At 42.8% G+C, this 7,269-nt stretch overlaps 1 long non-coding RNA gene across 2 annotated transcripts in view; it reads left to right on the top strand.

Moving 5' to 3' along the window:
* Positions 1-52: 52 nt before the first annotated feature.
* LOC112552087 overlaps positions 53-7,269 on the top strand; it is a 48,913-nt gene continuing 41,696 nt past the window's right edge. For both annotated transcript variants that reach the window (XR_003096443.1, XR_003096442.1), the window contains exons 1-2: positions 53-2,784; positions 3,038-3,116. This is a non-coding gene — a long non-coding RNA (uncharacterized LOC112552087). The remainder of the gene's footprint in view (positions 2,785-3,037; positions 3,117-7,269) is intronic.

Here is a 7,269-nt window from a genome sequence, read left to right as displayed (position 1 = left end):
AGGGAAACAGAAAACAAATCCCAATTTTTATTAATTTTCATAATGCAAACAAGATCAGTTGGTAACATCGTTAAGGTGTATTGTACCAGTACATTCATGCCCTTCATTTTTGTTACATTATATGCATCACACTGCATTTCTGGATGTAATATGCAACTGGAAATTATAAGGGTAGAGGGTATTTTTCTTAGTGGTTCTCTGCACTCCATATATTTTCCGTACAATTTTTTAAATCTACATTTCTGCTACAGCATATGAAGATTTAATATTCAAGTCTAGATTCTGACAATATGCCCCATACCTGAGGTAATATATTGTACATGCCTTTAATAGCATCAAAATAAAAAAAGTATTTCACTTCACTGGAGTGGGAACTAGATCCTTTAAATGTAAACCTTATGGAAGTATTTAGTTGCATTTCTTTTACTGTGATATGATTCTCTCTTATGGAGAGATATTATCTGTTATCTCTGTGTTAAAAATAGCACATGCATTATTTTCTTTCACTGTCTGACACAACCCACACAACGTTTACTTTCTTGGCTCAAGTTCTGCATGAAATAATTCCATAACAGTTCAAGCAATGCAACAAGACAGTGGTGTTGAAAAGAGGTATTGAAAAGAGGCAGTGTGTGTCTGGCTAAGATTGAAGGTCTCTCTGTAGTTTTAGGGTTACCATATTTCCAGTTCCAAAAAAGAGGACACCTGTCCGGAGAGCGGGGAAGGGGTGGTATTTCTAACTGCTACAGTAGATAACAAGTGTTATTGCCTCAGAAATGCAATGTGAAACAAAAATAATTGTCACAAAAATTAAAAATGTACATTTTTATATGCTGTCAGTCCTCTCCTGTGCTTCTTCCAGTCATGCCTATGCATACTTCTATGTAGAGCATATCTTTCTCAGTAATTGCTGATTGCTCATTAAGTATCCATGAAAATAGGGTTACCGTATTTCCAGTTGCAAACTGTTTGATAAAAACCCTGAATTCACCCATTTAAAAAAACCCGAACCCGCATTTTTCCATGCTTAAATTGAAATGCCACTATAGCTATCTATCCAGTTGTCAGTTTAACACAATGGGGTTTTGTTGATTTCTTTACAACTTTAAAGCAATTTAGAAGCCTACCCGTGTCTCAATCATTTTAAGAAAATAGATTCCAAATACCCATTATTTGACTTTTTTTTTTTTTTAAACAGAGCTCCCCTGCCCACTTTGCTCAACAGGGTGTAGTGCCACTGCTGCTGTGCGGGCCGGCCCGTGCCGGGTCCCGCTACACCACCTCCCATCCCCCGCCTGGCCGTCCGCGTCTGCGTGCGCGCGCAAACCAGCACCACGCCGCCGCCGCCGCCCCCATTAGCTGATGCGGCGCCGCCTCTTCTCTGTTTTTCCGCAATAAACTGAAAGTCGGGTCTTGACGTCAGCTTACAATCGCGCATGCGCCCTCGCGCGGAGACTCCTGGGAGCTGTCGTTCCACCTAGCGGCGGCCATGTTGAATGCGGCCGCGGGAGGAAATCCCGGACATTTTGCCTGCTGCATTTAAAAAACCCGCCCGGCCGCAGCACAGGGGGCCAAAAAAGAGGACATGTTCGTTAAAACCTGGATGCATGGTAGCCTTGATACTGATTTCCTCCCAGCTGTTATTCAACCATCTTTTCCACTGAATAATTGTAAAAATTTGAAAGAGAAAAATATCTGTTGAGTACCTATACTAGCTGTTTGGTCAGGTTTGTTTCTTCAGTGCATTCTCAAGTACCCCGTGGTATTTTAAACGACAGAGCCATATTCAGACTTCTTTGATAAAGAAAGTGTTTCTGATAACCCCTGTGCACTTGTTGCTCTGTCACAAAGGACACATTTTACCCTTGTGGGGATGTGGTGGTCCACGACTGTGGGGAGGATGGAATGATTTCTGACCTGTTTGCTCCAGCGTGCTTTGGATACATTGCTTTTGGTTCTGATAGCATAAATGAATCACTTGTTTTTAAAGGTGTCCACAAATGCTTGGATACGTAGAACTAGGTTTCTATTATTGTCAGAAACAGGAACATTTCTCTTTAGATGTTTAGATAGCTGCAATTTAACTCTTCTCTCCCCACCAGTCAAAATTATGAGCAAGCAAGAAAGGGGGGCAAGATGACAACAGCTTCAGAGAAAGAATAAAGAAGACTAAATTCATTCATCAAATATGCCCCATTGAGAAAAGGGGGGAAGGCATGAATTAAACCCAGAGAAGATGCTTACAGACACCTTAAGGAGCTCTGTGCACTGCCTTTCTAGTAATTGGCTTGCTCTGCTAATGTAGGTCTGTCATCCCTGGGGAATTTCTCTCACCCCCTCCCACAGCTGTTCTTTACTAAGCTGTGCCTGTCTTGCTCTGGTCAGACCTGAAGAACAATGTCTTGTATGTAAAAGCTTGTCTAACTCTATCCCAGCTTCACAGTTGAGCCGATAAAAGATATCACCTAGAGAAGCCCTCGTGCTTCTTTCGAGGAGAAGGCTGCTGGCACCCTGCTGTTGGGACCATTGCTCTCTGCCTGCCCATTCCAGCTCATGGACTTTGGCTTCCCAAGAAACCATGGCTGCTGCCATTTCTGCCTGATGTTTTTAACTGGAGCCCCTGTCCCATGCCCTGCATGTGGGTCCTGTCAGGGCAGGGCGTGCTGACAGCAAAATACTAGAGCAATTCTTCTCTTGCAAAGAACCCAGAAAGCGCCAAGCAGGGCACCATGATTTTAACACCATGGATTCTTGTTGGAAATCTCTGGGTTTATCTGATGAGAGGTAGGTAGCTGTCCAGTCTGTCAGAAGGCAGGGTTGATGCGTCTTGTGAATCATGTTTGCACACTGAACGGTGGCAACACTGTGTTGCACCCAGTAGCACCCTTGAAAGGATGTCAAGCTCTTCCCTCGCCTTGCCCCTAGCCCTTCCACGGCTGCAGTGCCCTGGTTGAGAATCGCTGCTATAGATTGTTTTGTTCCTGCTGTGAATCACCTGTCAAGGGCTAATGTTACTGTTTCTTTTTTTTTCTTTCAGAGAACATTGGCGAGCAGCCGGATTGAATTGCCACTAAGTCATCTCAAATGAAAGCTTTTGCTGAAAATACAGAGTTCTGGTAATACTTGTTTACAATTAAAAGAACAACAGCATTCTTTGGGTTATTTTTTGTGGGGTTTAAGAATGTGACTGGAAGTTTTCTTGGTGAGGAATGTTCAGACCAGTGATTCACATCTAGGGTACCCTGGCACCCTGGGGTGCCTTGAGATCTTTCTAGTAGGGTGCTGTGGGGTGCGTGTGCAAACATGATTCACAAGATACACCCAGAGTTTTCACATAGGAATCCATAGTATTAAAAAAGCATGCTGACCTGTTGTGGTCTTTCAGAGTTCTTTGCAACAGAATTGCTCTATTATTTTTCTGTAGTCAAAAAATAATGAGAGCAAACAGAACAACATTTTCTGAGGGGGCCTTGAGTCTACTGAGAGGTGCCTGAAGCCTAAGAATGTTGAGAACCACTGGTTTAGAGACTGTTTCCTTATATGCAAAGAATAATGCCAAATACATAAGATCTGTTTCTGTATGCGATAGCTGTGGAATGTGCATCTGCCTGGACTGATCCCAAAGCCATCTCAGAGCAGCCCCTGTTCTAGAATGGAGCCTGGGGCTAAGCACAGACATTCAAAAAGCCCGAGGCTGAATTGATTCAATCTTTGCAGGTTAGACTAACCTGTGTAGATTGAACTGAGAAGCAAGTGAATAGACATTCACTTTTGATTCCAGAAATGAAGCCACACACCTGCAGTGGCTCAGGCTAGAAGCTGGGGAGTGCTATAGTAAGCCCTCTTCCTTCTGCAGTGGCCAGAAGGCTGGAGGGAAGCTGAGCTGAGGGGGTCATTGCCAAGCCCCAACAAGCCACTGAGTATGATTGGGGAGGGGTTTAAACATCCCCCTGGCCTGCCCAGTCCCCAGCCAGCGTGCCTGGAGCGGGGAAGGGAGAAGCAGCCCTTGCCAGACTTTTCCCCACTGCAGTACTGGAGCGGAGGGGGGAGGTTGAAAGGGACTGCTGCGCCCCTGCCAGGCAGACCTCGTCTGGGGTCCTGTGCCAGTGGGGAAGGGGGATTAAACCTCCCTTCCCCACCTCACCCTCCTGGCCCAGTTTAGGCATGGCCATGCCCCCTGATCTCTGCTGGAGTGGGGAGAGTGGGAGCAAACTCTGGTAGGAGCTGCCCTCTTCCCCTGCATATGTAGGGAGTGGGGTAGGGGGGTGCAGAAATGTGGCAGCTGCCCCATGCAGACCTAGGCTGGTGTCCTGCGGGCCATGGAGGAGTTTAAATCGAAGGAAAGCCTGGCAGGAATTGCTCTGCCCCTGCCAGGCAGACTGGGCTGTGTCCCCAGCCAGTTTTCCACCTTCACCCTCTTGTCAGCCAGCTTTCACTGCTTGGGCTAGAAAGCAGAGGGGCACGGCCAACCCTGCTCTGCTGGAGCAGACAGGACAGCCCAGCCCAGAGCTGTAAAGCATCCTGGGAGACTGGGGGACTGTGATTTAATTAGAACCAGGAAGGGGTCTGGGACTGAAGTTCCATAAACCAGTTTGACCTAAATCAGTTAAGTCTGATACTCCATTCAACCAGGTTTATCTTAAACCAGTTTTGGCCATCTGTCACAGGTTTAAACCAGTTTCTGATCACTCAAACTGGTTTATGTGTAACTTCTGTTCCTAGCCAATGTGGACCCAGATCCCTATGCCTAGGCACAGCCTTACACAGGCTCCGGGGCAGTGGGCCTCTGGTTGTGGTCTTGTAGGATTAGGAACTGACAACACAGCAACACAATATAAATATTTGGATGCCAATTTATAAAAGGGAAATACAGCCTCAGTTGTTTACATTTCCATCCAGTGATCTAACAAGAGTATGAAAGAACTTGAATTGGATGCGGAGAATTCAGAGTGTAGACAGGTAGATGCAATAAACTCAATATACAAATTACGTGTTAATAATCTTATTCAAGAGCTGCCTCTGCATATTTCCATTCATGGGAGATTAGCTAGTAGCACCTGCCCTTAAGGAACTGAGATGACTGCAGGGACTACTTTCCCAAATTGGCATTAGAAAAAGCAAATGAATAATTTTATGGGCATATGAGTGGAAAAGTGACTGAAGTTTCAGTCATGTAATGTTACTGCTATTGACATAATTCAGATGCTCAGATTTAGAAAAAATGGCAGTAAGGAACAGTACCAAAAGGATTGGGTAATTGATTTAAAAGAAGATATTTTAAACAGTATAAAAATACTATTAGAGATACTTGTGGCATATTTGCAGATTTTTATAGTACAAAAGCATGAATAGGCTCTACAACCCTCCTGTACAGAAATACCAGATAGCTGGTAGCAAATCTGCATGCAAAATATACCAAGCCTAAAAGCCTTTGAAATAGATTCCTCCTCCTCTTCCTTTCCCCCAGACGTATTTTCAGAATCACCAGATATCATGCTAACCTCACTTGGCAATGAGTACAGCTTGGGAAAGAAAAGGGGGAAGTTATGACTGATGCAAATGGAATTTAAAATCCACCTTCATGTCAGGTATAGATGTAAAATATCTTGACCTTGTGGAACATTAGTTTAAAACCTTTTTATCAGTTAAAAACACTGCCCTTGAAAGCAGATATGCACACAGCAGCTAGGCAAGAAGTCCAAAAAATGACATGTATAAAAAATAGATAAGTTGTTAACTCTCACTTTTATTCCTCACATTCTAATGCTTGAGTTCCTCTCCTCCTTGCATTAAAGCAAGCATTGTGGAATTATGTGTGTCGTAAATTATGGTCATTTTCCTAGCCATATTAGTTTTAATGGCCCTGATGGTTCCAATGGATGTTACAGTCAGACCCTTATGTGCTTTAGAATTACAGATAAGCTAACTAATATATGAATACATATAATTCTTTTTGATGAATGTATTATTGTTTTGTAAATCATTTCCAAGATAGAGGTCAGCAGTAAAAACTGTTTTGTAATAATACTTAGCAGAAATAAGAATATGGTGGAACTTTGCCTCGGTATCTTTAAAATGATTTCTTCATCTGAGTTTAAGGGAAAAAAAGATGGGGAAATCTAGCAAATGAAGAGAAGGACGCTAGTTGCTTGGTGAAAAGAAAATTCATCGAACATTCCAGGAGACCACAAGGTGTCAGTCTTGACTTGCAAGTTGATATAGTAGCAGGGAGTAGATTCCATGCAGGAAACCCATTATCATTTGTCACTGATTTTTTTAGTGTAGTTCTGTTGTTGGAAATAGCCTGTGTTCAGATGTGGTTGAGGAGGATGTACATGCTTTTTCTTAAATTGGCTAGGCTTGTGGTATGTAGTATCACATGGCTTACGATTATCAGTTAGTGATTTATCTAACATCAAGTTATCTGCATTTTTCAGTGTCTGAAGAATGGCTAGCATTTTAGTATTAAAATTGGTTTATTGCTTTTTTAAATGTAACTTTTTATTATGTGTCCTTATTTTAATTCATGTGGATCACTCCAATTTGCCCTATTATTGTTTAAGACTTCTATATTATGTTTGCAAGGAGCCACTAAACTGAAAAAGCAACCCGTTCTTTTTTGTATTTGTACTCCTGGATGTACTCAAGAAGTAGCAGTTCACTCCAATTGGCTAGAGGAGACCATTCATTAGTAGTCACTTATTTATGGAGTCTGCATGATAAACAGGTTTCCTTTTTAGTACTTCTTTGTCTTGTGCATTTTGAAAATGCCTGTCACTGGTATCTCAATCTGGTATATTCCATTAGTGGTCATGCATTGTTCACCTGGAGGATGCACTTAAGCAAAGTTAAAATGAACAATCAATCCTTGTTAAACACGATGTGCTGTGCTACTAGTAATTGTACAACTGACTAGCTCCCCTCTAAGGCTTCTAATAGCTGTGCTGACAGTAACTATTACAAACCTTGAAAATGAGGGGAGCTAGTCAGTATAACATATTTTCTTTCATACAACATGCCCCCTTGTTTTTAAAGGCATCATTAAGAGAAAAAGATTTTTTTTCTTTGAAAATACTAAAAAGTATGGGGTTTTTCCAGGGAAAACACTGGCAGCTGCATTAAGGTGGGGAGAGCAAAACATTGTGGCTGCTCTAGCTTCAGGATGCCACAGATGCTGTTGAATGAGCCAAACTGCCTGGCCTCTTTTCTCTTGAGCTGAGCTAGGTGGATAGCCAGCAGAGCCTGCTAGGTGGGCTTGATCCTAGCTAG

This window comes from Alligator sinensis, unplaced genomic scaffold (genome assembly GCF_000455745.1).
Source record: "Alligator sinensis unplaced genomic scaffold, ASM45574v1 scaffold686_1, whole genome shotgun sequence".
NCBI classification, from domain to species: Eukaryota; Metazoa; Chordata; order Crocodylia; family Alligatoridae; genus Alligator; species Alligator sinensis.
Note: the sequence above shows the minus strand (reverse complement) of the source record. Positions and strands in the feature narration are given on the sequence as shown.